This window comes from Canis lupus, chromosome 4, assembly GCF_048164855.1.
Source record: "Canis lupus baileyi chromosome 4, mCanLup2.hap1, whole genome shotgun sequence".
Taxonomy (NCBI): Eukaryota; Metazoa; Chordata; class Mammalia; order Carnivora; family Canidae; genus Canis; species Canis lupus.
The window spans coordinates 75,683,878-75,697,581 of NC_132841.1; the positions used below are offsets into that span (position 1 = coordinate 75,683,878).

Genomic DNA, 13,704 nt, shown 5'->3' on the forward strand with positions numbered 1-13,704 from the left:
AAAAGATGTTTACATACTACTCGGACATCTCATGAAAACTGGAGATTCTGCTTCTCAGTGTCTGAAGTTGGACCCAAATTTCACACTTCGATGAGCTCTCGGTGGCTTGGCCATGGGCCTGAGCCCACCACACCCCACCAGCCTTCTCCCCTCAGCCACCACCTGCAGACCGAGCCCCCAGGTCGCCTGTCATCACAGTCCATACCCCCAGGTGGCCCTGCACTGCACCCCATCTCACCCAATTTCCCTTCCTTCCCTGGGTCCTCCGGAATCAGCTTCTGCTGGCAGCAAATCCTCTAGCATTGCCAGCTTCTCCTCCAAGTGATCCCATCATGCCCATGTTTTATTATTATTTTTTAAAGATTTTATTTATTTATTTGAGAGAGAACACAAGCAGGGAGAGTGGCAGAGGGAGAGGAGAAGCAGGCTCCCCGCTGAGCAGGGAGCCTGACATGGGGCTCGATCCCAGGACCTGGAGATCATGACCGAGCTGAGGGCAGACACTTAACCACTGAGCCCCCAGGCGCCCCTTCACCCCTGTCTTACAAGAGGCGCGGTGCCCTCTGAGGACACCACCACCCCAGCCCTCTTCACCGATGCTGGGGCTTCCCTCACTTGAGGGGTGGAGGATAGGGGTCCTCCTTGCTCCTTCCAAAGTGTGCTCCTTGTCCCACCCGTATATTCCTCCTTCCCCTTGGGTAACGGCACAGGGGACCCCCAGCAGACACCACCTTAACCAAACTGTCAAAGTGATCGCCAATAGTGGGACAAATAAACACCACGGACCTCCTGATAAGATGTTCTAAAATTAGGCTACATCCTTGCCAAAAATGCAGAACCTGAATTTAATCATCGGCGCACATTGCACAACCCAAATCGAGAGATACCCTACAAAATAATTGGCCAGTGTATTTCCCAAATATCAAGGTCAAGAAGGATTGAGTAAGTGCTTCAAATTAGAGGAAACAAAGAAGACAGGACGAGAAAATGCAGTGTGTGATCCTGGACTGGAACCTGCACCAAAAATAAGGACTTCGGTGGGACACTAGTGAAATTCAAGTAATGTCTATAAGACTACGTATTTCCTGATTCTGGCGATTATACTGTGGTTATGTAAGATATTAACGCTGTAAGAACCTGAGTAGGTGCTTACCCCGATCCTTTGTGCTGTTCTTGTAACTTTTTAAAGTCCGAAACTATTTCACAAACAAAAGGTTTTTTTAAACTACAGATTATGTTGAAGTCAGATTATTTTAAAGAGCCCTCACTAAGCCTCTGTGTTAGTGTCACTTACTGACCTTCTGGTCACCCTTTCTTTTTTTTAAGATTCTTTATTTATTTACTCATGAGAGACCAAGAGAGAGAGGCAGAAACATGGACAGAGCGAGAAGCAGGATCCCTGCGGGGAGCCCGATGCAGGACTCCATCCCCCCAGGATCATGACCTGAGCCAACGGCAGATGCTCAACCACTGAGCCACCTAAGCCCCCCTGGTCACCCTTTCTTCATGCCTCAAAGATGACTTCATCTGTTAATATCCTCTTCCCTCCTTTCCCCAACCCTCTCATCTAAAAATCTCCTCCGCTTCTCAGCCACCTCTCAAATCTTGAACTAAAGTACCCAAACTATAGCTTATTGACTCCAAGTCCCACTCCAAAAACATTGAGTTCGTTGAGACCCCCCCAATTTACTGACATGACCATTTTTCCAGGATCCATCACCTACCCTCGCCCCCAGCACCATACACTGTCTGCCTACTTCACCCACCATATATCCCATGTCCAACACTTTAAATGCTCTCTTGCAAACATTCAAACATTCAACCCCCTTGGCCATCTCACCCTCTGTTCTACTTACCTGCAAAACTCAATGTCACAGAAACTCACTATCTACCCAAACAGCTCAATGTTGCTAGGGGGGGAAAATCATACTAACATGCTGATTGGTGCCATTTGAAATCGTGAACATAGGTGGGCAGTAATATTCAAACAGGCACTAACACAACCAGAAAACCCTTTTCATGTCCCTGATAAATATGCAATCCCACCATTGAAGAAACCAAGCTTGGGTTGTGTTTAGATCAGTATTTTCAAAGAGACTTCATTGCTGGCATTCCAATAATTGCTGGGAGAAAGTGAAAGTTGGGCACAGAATGTCTTTGTGGTTTACTTTCTTTTCATCTGAATAATTGTACTGTCACCATGCAAACGGAACCAAAAAAGAAAAATTACCAGGACTTTGCAAAATGAATTCTGCAAGTTTTAGGTCAACTCTTGTCTTTATTCACATGCACCAACCAGTCTCCCTTAGCTGGTTGCTGTGCTCCGAAATCAAGTCTCAAATTCAGAGAAGACTCTTGAAAAACAACAGGATGTCAGTGACATAAAAAATATATATTTGGTGTCTGTCTCATTTCCTGGCCCCTGGAATCTCTGAAGTGAGGTGTCTTTTTGAATGCTCATGAGCTGACTAGTGGCTGGGGGCTCCTGGCTAGCGTCAGGACGGGGCCTGGCTGCCAGGGGAACCGGGCATACAATTAGGTTAGAATTTCCTGCCCTACCCCCCTTACCCCCATCCACTTCCTGGAAGGAGAAAGGGGAGAAATTGAGATAATCGCTCATGGCCAATGACTTAATCAATCATGTCTACAGTAATGAAGTCTCCATAACAACCCTAACAACCTTAACTGAAGGGGTTTGGAGAGCTTCCAGGTCGGTGAATATGTGGAGACGGTGGGCAGGCAGTATGTCTGGAGAGAGCATGGAGCCCCCATTCCCCACACCTCGCCCTATGCAGGTCTTTCATCTGGTTGTTCCTGAGTTATTATATCCTTATATACTAAACTGGTAATCTAGTATGTAAACTGTTTTCCCGAGGTCTGTGAGCCATTCTGGCAAATTATAGAACTTTCTGGAAGCCCAGGTGACACCTCGGACTTGCCAGCATCTGAAGTAGGGAGGGGGTCAGTCCTGTGGGACCTGATGCTAACTCCAGGTAGTGTCGGAACTGAACCTCACAGCAGGACACCTCACTGCTGTCCGGACAACTGGAGAATCACTCGGTATACAGGAAAAGCCCCACATACTTAGAGACCAGTAATGTGAGTGTTGTGTGTAGAGAAGGAAAACAACATTTTTCCTTCCAGAGTCCCTTATACCAGTGCTGATCGAAGGGTAGTACTGGTCCAAAACAAATTAAGTACAGAAGTTGAAAGGAGGTGCCAGGAACACTTCAAGTAACTTGACATTGGTGCAACATCCAAGCACTGGGTATGTGACAAAGGGCAAAGAACATTCCAGGGCTGTCCCACTCGCTGGTGAGCTGTGTGCCAGAGATGAGTAGGAGTCCTGAGCAGCAGAACCATATTACAAGATGCACTGTTTTACATTTCGTCAGCTGTAAAAAAAAGCATGTGCAAATCTTAGAAAATGTAAGTATTTCTTTTCACAACTTGTTATAATAATACAATAATACAATAATTTTAATTTTAGTCAAGGTAGCTTTCTTTTAAATTTATGGTTCATACTACCAGCTAAATTAGGAAGTAATTTATGTTGTTTATTAATTTACTTATTTATTTTTACCTGGTTGAAAGATTTAATAATACTTGTAATCATGAGATAGATTTTGGCGTTGTGGTTACTTCCCAGTCAAATAATGATCTTTTTCCTTTTCTTTTTTTAGTTTGAAATAATTTCAAACTTTCAGAAGAGTTGCAAGAATATATAAAGACTTTTACCCCTTACCCAGATTTACCAATTTTTAACATTTTGCCCATTCGCTTTATAATTTTCTCTGTGTGTGTGTGTGTGTGTGTGTGTGTATGACCCCTTGAAACCAACCCCCCTTACCCCTTACCCTCCTGTATTTACCCTTTTAAATCAATGCAGTGCGCTGCTCCTTTAATTAAGAAGGTCTTGGTATATTAAAAAAAAAAAAACAGATAATCCTAATAGTATGTTTATTAAGTAGCAAAAATCATGTATGACATAAAAGCTAATATTTCGACATGATAAATACTATGATGTGATAATATAGAAGCTGATTGTAAATAATCATTGTCTCTTACTGGATATGATAGTTACTCAAGAGGGGAGTTTCACTGACAAAGTCAGGAACAAGCTCTTAGTTTAAAAAAAAAATAGAAATTGGTTCCTACTTTTTAAAGATGTGACTTGAACAGCTTTACTTACTTCTTTGCCTGGTAACATCAATACTTTTAATGATTTTAATAGTTTTATGCAACATGTTCTCCAGCTACAAATAAGATCTGAGGGCAAAAACGAAAGTTATAATTTGGAAAGACAAAATTTACAGGCTATAATAACATTTACCATAATTTAACATTAATTACCAATACTTTAGATACTAGATAGAATATTTTGAATTTTATTTTCCACCAAAAGATGGAAATGGGTCTTGAATTCATTTCATCAAAAGATGATTTAATTTTAACTATAGCAATACAGGAAATATTGTTAAAATTGATTACTTGTGAAGGATTGGTGATGACTTTTGAAAATATAAACTCCCTTGTCTCAATCTCCATTAAAGTAACAAATGAGCATCTCAAACTAGCCCCTGTGAGCTGATTCTCCTATTATGTAAGTTATTAAAAACAAAACATAGAAACAGCATAATATACATTATCCCCAGAGTAACATCATCATCTAGACTAGATACATTTTAAGAAGGGATCAGATAAATCTAGATTAGACAAATTTTCAATCTAGGTTAAATAAATTTGAACAAGTGAGAAAACAAGTTCACTTATCACGTTAAAAATTTAATATTTGTGCATAGCAAATATTAGTACATTTATAACAAACATTTGATACAAAACTAAAATGCTGGTTATCTGTGGCATTTGTTCACAACTGCATTTAGGCATTTAACATGGGAAGATAGCTATCCCACCCTAACAGTTTGTTCAGTTTTATTTACATTTGCAGTGAATGATGGATATTTTTTATTTTCTTTCTACTTTTTGTTCTGATTATATTTATTAAAATTATATTCTTTGTTGAATCTAATAATTAAGAATTGCGACTTGTATTCTGTGTGTATTTTTATATAACTTTTCTAATAATTTTTTGTTGTATTTTACAAAAGTACTGGTGCACAACCAATTGGAGAGATGACATGTCTTTCACCACAGGTAATTTGAGCAGCGCTGCTGTCGCCTTTGACAGTCCCTAGATGGCCACTAGGTGGTGTCCAAGGATCTCCTCATCGACTTAGCCTGTGTGGCCCTTGGAATGGCATCTCCAACTGAGAAGGAACAGGCACTTTGCTATGAACTTTTCCAGCGTTATCTGGCAATATTGTCATACCTTTCCTATTTGTCAAGCCCACAGAGAAGGCAATTCAGTCTCCCTTGTACGGGACATTTGTAAATGTTGAGATGGACCCAAATGAAGACGTGTATTTTCATATAAATACATTTTGTTAATTGTTGCTAATAGGCTTCCTGCATGAACTGAAGCATGTCTATACACTAAAGCTGTTAGAACAACTGTCATCAAGAAGATTCTCTTTGAGATTCTTTGTCCGATAATAACAGAAGCCAACTACATCCAGGTCAAATTACAAAGGAAATCTATAACAAAGCCTTTTCAGTGTTCACAGCTCCCAGAATCAGCAGGACAGTGGAACAGTGGGAGGGAATTCTGAAAAATAACTGGCTGAAATTAGTCCACAGAACAGATTCAAGAGGCCACATGCCTTGCATGTAGCTCTCACAAATATGAAATATGAGATCCACGTTCAATAGAAAGACAACCTCCCCACATTAATAGACGGCCCATGACACTTACTGCTGTTCCCTCAGGAGCCACTCACAACAGAATAGTCCGATATTTAAAGATATGCAGGATTCTATTAAAAACACAAATGAAGTATGTAAAGCTTTCCATTCACAGGTATGGAAAGCCATCCCCGATGAGCCCGGCCATAACCTATGACGGACATCGAAGTTCACCAAAGCAAACCATTCCTTTGGCCACACTGGCAGGGTCATAACAAAGACTTCCTTACCACCAACACTTTTATAAGTTGCCAAGTCCTTTACCTTTCAATACATTCCTTCCTTGTAAAACAATTTGCACCAGTGGGGCAGACAGCAAAGAGAATAAAAATCTGTCTATGGCAGAAGTTGACCTCTCACATGATGAACTGTCAAGGCTTCCAAGCCTGCCACTTGCGACTACAAGCTGATGTCCGAGTTGTCTACCTGCCTTGACAATTTACTCTGGCCATTTTTCCAAAGTTGCCAACATCTCCCACCGCTTCCAAGTATAGATTCCCTCATGAAACAGAGCACTCCTCTGAAACCTTTCATAAGCCAAAAGGGTGGAAAGCAAAGAAGCGATCACCATTAATTTATAATGGAAAAAATCTGGAGCATTCCCAGGCACAAAAAAGTAGCCTTAAGCTTTTCTGATACCTCAGTACCCATCTTGCTAACAGCTGCACAGAATCTATCAAGATAAAGCACAGACGTTCACAGACACAGTTCAAAGCTCTGGCAGCTTGATGCGGAGATGCTGCGTGTAGTTCCCAGGGAAGCCGCTGGGTGGCGCCACCCTCACTGCTCTGGGTGCACAGGGCCTCTGTAAGAGCTTGCTGCAAAACACTGAGCACTATTTTTGCTTTTTGTCTTTATATATATAATTTTTATACGTATATATAAAAGAAAATCTTCCTTGAATTTCTTTCAGTTATCCAAAACAGGTACAAGGTCTCTTGTAAAAGTGAAGTGGCCTACTGCGACCTTTTGAAAAGCAGAAGATACCTGCACCCAAACATCCTCCTCTTCCTCTCCGTTTGCCAGAGCCACTTGGCTAACCACTGCAGAGGCTGGATGTGCTGGGAACCTCTTCCTGGTCAAGTGGCAGTGGCAGTGACAGTGGCAGGCGACTTCTAATCATTGATGCACAGCAACATGAGATTGCCGCTGATCTCAGGTTCCTCCTCACGACCTTGATTCTCTGGTACTGAGATGGTGAAAATTTGCGGCCTGGGTAGAGAGGAGTTTGCCCAATTAAATTGGTGGACCCAACTTTGAAGAACTTTTCTTCCTTGGGAAATCGATCGTTTTTAGTTGATGACTTTAGCAGTTGTTTCTGGTCATTAATATGACTGTTTTTAGAGGCCACTCTTCGCCAGGAGAACACACACGGAGAAAATAACTAAAGGAAGTTCTTCGCAAGGCCAAAGGAAAGGTTTGAAGACACACTCACTTGATCTTCCTTTGACTTTAATCCAGAGGACCAAGCAACAGAGCTTTCATCCCAGTACTAGTTCTCTCTAACCCTATCTGCCTGTTATCACTCAGGTTCCCAGTTTGAAAAGACGCACGTAAATTAGGCTAATTCAAGCAGTGTGTTCATTAAAATAGATTATTTATAAAGGTGTGGGCAAAAGGCACAGGAAAACCAAAGGTCACCATGCTCTAACACGGAACTGGTAGCAATGGAGGAACTGTTACCGTCCACAGCCAAAAGAGGGGAAAGAGCAGTTACTGGAACCCAAAGGAAGAAATTCACATAGAAGTCACCTTGAGAAGAGCAGTGATGAGAAGCACAGCAGGCCTGAAGCGATTCCATTCCACCCCTTTCTCCTTCCATGATGGACCAAACCCAACCAGAAACTAGAGAGGATGGCCTGTTGATGTGATCCATACATACGTATCAGCCTCCCAGGACACAGAACAAGGTACAATGGATCTGGAGGGAGATGGAACATGTAACACACACACACACACACACACACACTCCCCATCATCCTCTCTGGTCCTTCATCTGGTAGGACTAAGCCCCCACCACAGGGTGGGCATGAAGTTCTATCAACTACCGTGTCGTTACAAGTTGATACTGATTTTTCTCACACTCCCACCTAAACCTAAAGCTTTAGCCAACACTGGTGTTACCCGTATAACTTATTTCAGAGAAAAGGCCTGAAACTAATATCACACTGTATGTGAACTAACTGTAATTTAAATTAAAACTTGAAAAAAAAAAAAAAAAGAAAAGAAAGAAAGAGAAGGGAGACAAGAAACAACCGAGTAACATAAACCACTGCTGCGACGCTCCTGACGTCTGCGAGGCCTGTGTCGGGTCACTGTGGCTGCCCTTTCCCACCGTCCACTCATGGGCTCCTTAACCTCTCCCAGCACCTTGGCCAGACCAGGGTTCAAACTCTGCGTCGCTACAGCGTCTGGGACACTTGGGAGTATTTTATGGGTTGTTGCAATTTTTCATTCACCAGGACAACTGGTCAAGGGGATATAAAAGGTCATCAATAAATCTTAGGTTTCCATAGTTCCCCATAGCCCAGCTTCCTCTAGACAATCAAGATCAGTTAACTCAGCTGACACAAGTCCACTGGTTCGGTGGCATAAGTCCAAGACGGCCAAGGGCAATGTCCACCACCAATTCACTGGAACCATTCCTCCCTCCCACACTAAGTCCCCCAAACTTAGCTGCTTCTCAAAGAATTAAGAGTGGGGGGGATCCCTGGGTGGCACAGCAGTTTAGTGCCTGCCTTTGGCCCAGGGCGTGATCCTGGAGACCCGGGATCGAGTCCCACGTCGGGCTCCCGGTGCATGGAGCCTGCTTCTCCCTTTGCCTGTGTCTCTGCCTCTCTCTCTCTCTCTCTCTGTGACTATCATAAATAAAAAAATAAAATAAAAAATAAAAAATAAAAAAAAAGAATTAAGAGTGGGGGAAGGTAGCCTTAAATGAAAGATCTGGCAATTACCTTAACTAACCTAGTGATCAGAGTGAAGCAACCTGGCCCGATGGGCCTGAGGGCGTGCTGTGTGCCCCACGTACAGAACCTCACCTACGTAGTTTTCTTGCCAAAGACATTTCACCTGAAGGGAGCCATGAGGAAAATGAAAAGACAAATCCAGAAGGTGAGATATACTATAAGATACACTATACTTGGCTTGAATTCTTTAAAAAACAGTGTTTTGGCAAACAGAAATCGTAGGTAGTTATTCTAGATTAAAAGACATTAATAGGGATGCCTGGGTGGCTCAGTGGTTGAGCATCTGCCTTTGGCTCAGGTTGTGGTCCTGGGGTCCTGGGCTGATTCCCACATCGGGCTCCCTGCAGGGAGCCTGCTTCTCCCTCTGCCTGTGTCTCTGCCTCTCTTTCTGCATCTCTCATGAATAAATAAAATCTTAAAAAAAAAAAAAAAAAAAGACACTAGGGCAGCCTGGGTGGCTCAGCCGTTTAGCGCCCCCTCAGCCCAGGGTGTGATCCTGGAGACCCGGGATCGAATCCCACGTCGGGCTCCCGGTGCATGGAGCCTGCTTCTCCCTCTGCCTGTGTCTCTGCCTCTCTCTCGGTGTGTGTCTCTCATGAATAAATAAATAAAATCTTAAAAAAAAAAAAGACACTAATAACCAACTGAAGGGCGTGAACCTCAACAGATACTGACTGCATCAGGGGAAGAAACGAGAACACCCTGGGGAACAATTCGAGAACTTTAAATATAAACTGAATACTGAATAAAGTGAGTGAATTTTTCTAAGGTGTGGTAATAGGTAGTAAAGTTAGGCAGAATATTTTTCTTTTTAGGAGATGCATACGGAGGGCCAATGGCTGTCTCAAGGAAAAGCATAAACACGACTGTTTGGATTATGAACCCACACTGCTGTTGCCCTCCATGGAGCACCATTTTTGCTTGCAGGAATGACTGCCAAACTATGATTATCCAGACTTGTGGATCTGAAGACATTCTCAAATATAAATAAACTGGGTCTCTCATTTCAAGGAAAAAACCACATTTGTTGCCACTGGTGGGATTCAAGCTTTCAAGCAAAAATCACACAGTGCAACTAACCCTCCAGAAACTACCACTTGTCAAGTTTGGTGGCTCTTATGAAACCTTATCTGCAAAGGCTACTAAAATACTCCTCTCTTTTCCAATCACTTATTTCTCTGAGGTGGAGTTCTCTTCACATACTTCAACCCAAACAACATATCACAGAAGCAGGTAGGATAAATCCCACTTTCTTCTATTAAAGAGAATGGTAATAGGTAATGTGACTCCTCCTTTTTTGTTTTGGAAAACATGGTTATTTTTCTTTTAAAACTATTGTGTTTAGCATGTCTTTATTCCTAAGAAATGCATACTGAGGTATCGAGATAATAGCCTATCTATGGTTTGGTTTGCTTCAAATAGTCCATCCAGAAAGATTTGTACATTATGTATAGATGAGTGTGTGTTCGTATACATATGTATCTGCAATTTATTTTCAAACAATTGAGAAAAAAAAAAAAGAATGTTGCAAAATAATAGGTAAAGGATATAAGGACGTTCTTTTTACTGTTCCTTCAATGTTTCTGTAGGTCTGAAAATTCCCCAAATAAGAATGTGTGTTTGCTGGGGGGTGAGGGGTTTCAAGTCCAAGGTCATGGGATGGTAGGCAAACACTCTTCTCCTGGTTACTGGATGTGAGAGTGACAGGAACCACTCCCATCTAGGACCCCTTTTGGTCTTAGATGCTTAGAGCTCCCCCCACAAACGCCCTCTCAGCCCCTCCTCCATTTGTTTATAGGCTCCCCTCCCCCAGCAGGCCCTGTAACTCTAACAGGGGTACATCAGGATCTCACTCTGGCTGTGGAGCTGGAGGCAGCAGGAGGTGCTGTGGCTGCCTCTGCAAGCAACAGAGGTCCAGGGAAATTTGGAGGTTCCGAGTCCTCAGCTCAATGCCGCCTCCTTCCCCAGTGAGCACCCTTAAGAGATCTAGGAGCACTAAGCATCGAACTGGAGCCACGATGGTGCACCCCACCCCCCCAGCCAGTCCTGGGCTCGTTCCAGCACTGCTCTGCCCCCACAGATGAGGCTCCACCAAAGCTGCCAAGGAGCCTCTCTAGCTCTTTCAGGATCTTAGTTTTATGTGCACGGCTTTTACTTTTTCTTTCCCTCTGTACCTTCTCCGGGCTGTCAGTCCCACTTGCCGCATCGATAAAGGGTTCCAAGCCCCAGCGGCTTGGTCCCTGAAGCCTTGCCCCTCAACTGCACCTCCCGCTACCACACTGGGAGTCGGTAGTTGTGGCACAGCCGCAGACCACGCTTTCCTCAGGTCTCATGCCCCCACCGACACTCGCCCTGTCCTCTCCAGATACATGTGCCCGCCTCGCAACTTAGACGGTGTTTCCTGGGGCCGTTTCTGGTACCATTCCCAGAGCAGTGACAGGGCCAACAGGAAGCAGGTGGCACCCTCACACCGCAGCATGAGAAGGGTTTAATAGAGACCGTTTACAAACACGAGTCGAGTAGAAGACCACAGAGATAGTTAACATTAGGCCCAAAGGGACGAGGTAAGGGGGTGACTACTGGAAATCAGGAGAGAACTGGGTAAAGCTCCTTGAGAGGTCACCTTTAGTGGAGGGACACAGCCAGCCCAAGGGGACCTGGGAGGGAGGGAGGAACTCAAGGGAACAGATATTCCCTCTATTCTTAAGTCTCTTCAATCTCCTAGTGAGGCTCCGCACCAGCCAGAAGCCAGAGCGCAGGGGCGCCTGGGGCTGTGGCCATCCGGCCAGCCTGCAGGGCCAGAGAGCCGAGTGGATTTAGAAGAGCACTGGAAGACAGCCCACATACAGTGGAGAGCCTCCAGGTCCAATTTCATTAGACCCATTTAAAAGTTGAGAGGAGGGAAAAGAGATCATAAGGCCAAATCCCATATAATCCTCTTCTTTTCCCCAGTATCATCATCACCGGTTGTTTTTCCTACACTATCACAAAGCCCATGGTGCCTGAAGTTAGTGGAGACCAAGACAAAAGGAAATCCTAGTCCCTATACTCAAGAATAGTTCCACCTGGGGTGCGTAGATGGCTCAGTTGGTGGAGCATGTGACTCTTGATCTTGGGGTCCTGAATTTGAGCCCCATGTTGGGTGTGGAGATTACTTAAAATACTTTAAAAAAAAAATTCAACCTGTCTCAATTTTAGGAGCTCTGGCCAGTGGCAAAACCTAACAGGTGCAATCCAACACAGACCCTTTGGGGGAGTTCAGCCTTGATTAAAGGGTTCGGCAAAGTCAACCTAACCCTAGCATGCACGCTACTACGTGCTGGGGTGCAAGGATGAACAACTGCCCCTCCCGCTGGTGCTGTGAATGTGGTTTGAAGACAATGAACAAGATTCACTGGGTCAGACAACAACCCAAGCTTATGATGCCAGTGAACATCAGGACGACGGTTCCTGCGGTCGAGTCCGCCGCCCAATCGATGAAGCGAGAGAATTCCGCCACTGGCCATGGCCTGCATCAGAGGAACATAGTGAGGTAAACAGTCTCAGGTTTGGAGTTAGCCAGACGTGGATTCAAACTCTGCTTCTGCCATGTTCTTTGTTGCTTTACCAAGTCAGCTGTTCTCTGGAAACCTCCACTGCCACTTGTAAAGTGAGAAGAGAACCTTCTCATGGCATGATGAATATTGGATGGGAAGAGAAGTAAAATGCCCCCGACTCACCACACTTCTCCACCCTGGCGCTCAACGAATCCAAGTGGTTGCTACTCCACTGGGTAGTTTACAGGAAGGGACAGTGTACATGAACTTCATAATTCAACTTAGTGCTTCCGCCTTTCCGAAGATAAAAAAAATTTCTAAAAAGGAGTCTAACCCAAATTTTTTTCAATACGTACAGGAAAGAAATGTAAGTACTCCGGTTCCTTTTCTCCCTCCTGGAGATTGCTGGAGTTGAAAAGCTTACAGACCCAGACTTCAGTGCATTTTTAAATTTCTTTCCAAGTTCTCACACCCATTGACCTTCTGGAGGCGGTTTTCTAATGGAAGTGGCTTGAGACAACACTGCTCTGAACGTTGCTTTACAGCAAGTTAATAGCTTCCTTTCTGTTTAAAAATTTAAGAACCACTGTTACAGGACTCTAATGCGTTGAAAATGTTCTCAATTGTTTGAGAGCTTTCTCTGCCTACCAGTTAATGACTCTATGCTGAGCAAGAAGCATTTCCCTGTATTTGTGGGGGGGGGGGGATAAAAAAAAAAAGTCATAGATCAAAGACAGATTTGAGTGCTTGGATGACAAAAAAAAAAAAAAAAAAAAAAAAAAAAAACCTTTGTTTCTGAACAAAGACTTTTAAGGAGGGAAGCCTGGGTGGCTCAGAGCGTGATCCTGAGATCCTGGATGGAGTCCCGCATCAGGTTCCCTGCAGGGAGCCTGCTTCTCCCTCTGCCTATGTCTCCACCTCTCTCTGTGTCACTCATGAAAAAATAAAATCTTAAAAAATTAATAATTTTAAGGAAAATCATAAAGCTTCTGAAATTACTTCCCAATTAATAACATAAAGGGTTGGTCTTCAAACCTGACCACCAGGAGATACTCTTGACCCTAGATTAAGGTTGAAACCCTCAAATTCCTGAAAATCTTCAGATTGCTACTACCATACACCTTTCTCACTACCCTTTCATCCTTTTGTATCACTCAAGCGTGAATCCATGAAAACGTTCTCTCTCTTCATCTTCCAAGACCAACAGTGAACAGAGGAAACAGAGCTCATGCCTCAAAAAGCAATAAACAGGAGAGGCTTGTGACTGGCTCATGCACCAGGGATGACTGCACAGTGGCCAACACGCACTGCTGGACAAGTCCATGCTCTGAACTTGAACAGCTGAGCTGCTCAGAAGAGCAAAAAGTGAGAACCAAATGATCTCATTCACATTAAAA

The 13,704-nt window shown here is 43.7% G+C and overlaps 1 long non-coding RNA gene across 1 annotated transcript; it reads right to left on the bottom strand.

Moving 5' to 3' along the window:
* Positions 1-2,188: 2,188 nt before the first annotated feature.
* Positions 2,189-8,480, bottom strand: LOC140632693 (uncharacterized). Its single transcript, XR_012030337.1, has 2 exons — positions 4,193-8,480; positions 2,189-3,395 (listed from the first exon to the last, which is right to left on the bottom strand). It is a non-coding gene; the product is annotated as an uncharacterized lncRNA (long non-coding RNA).
* Between the last annotated feature and the right edge of the window lie 5,224 nt (positions 8,481-13,704).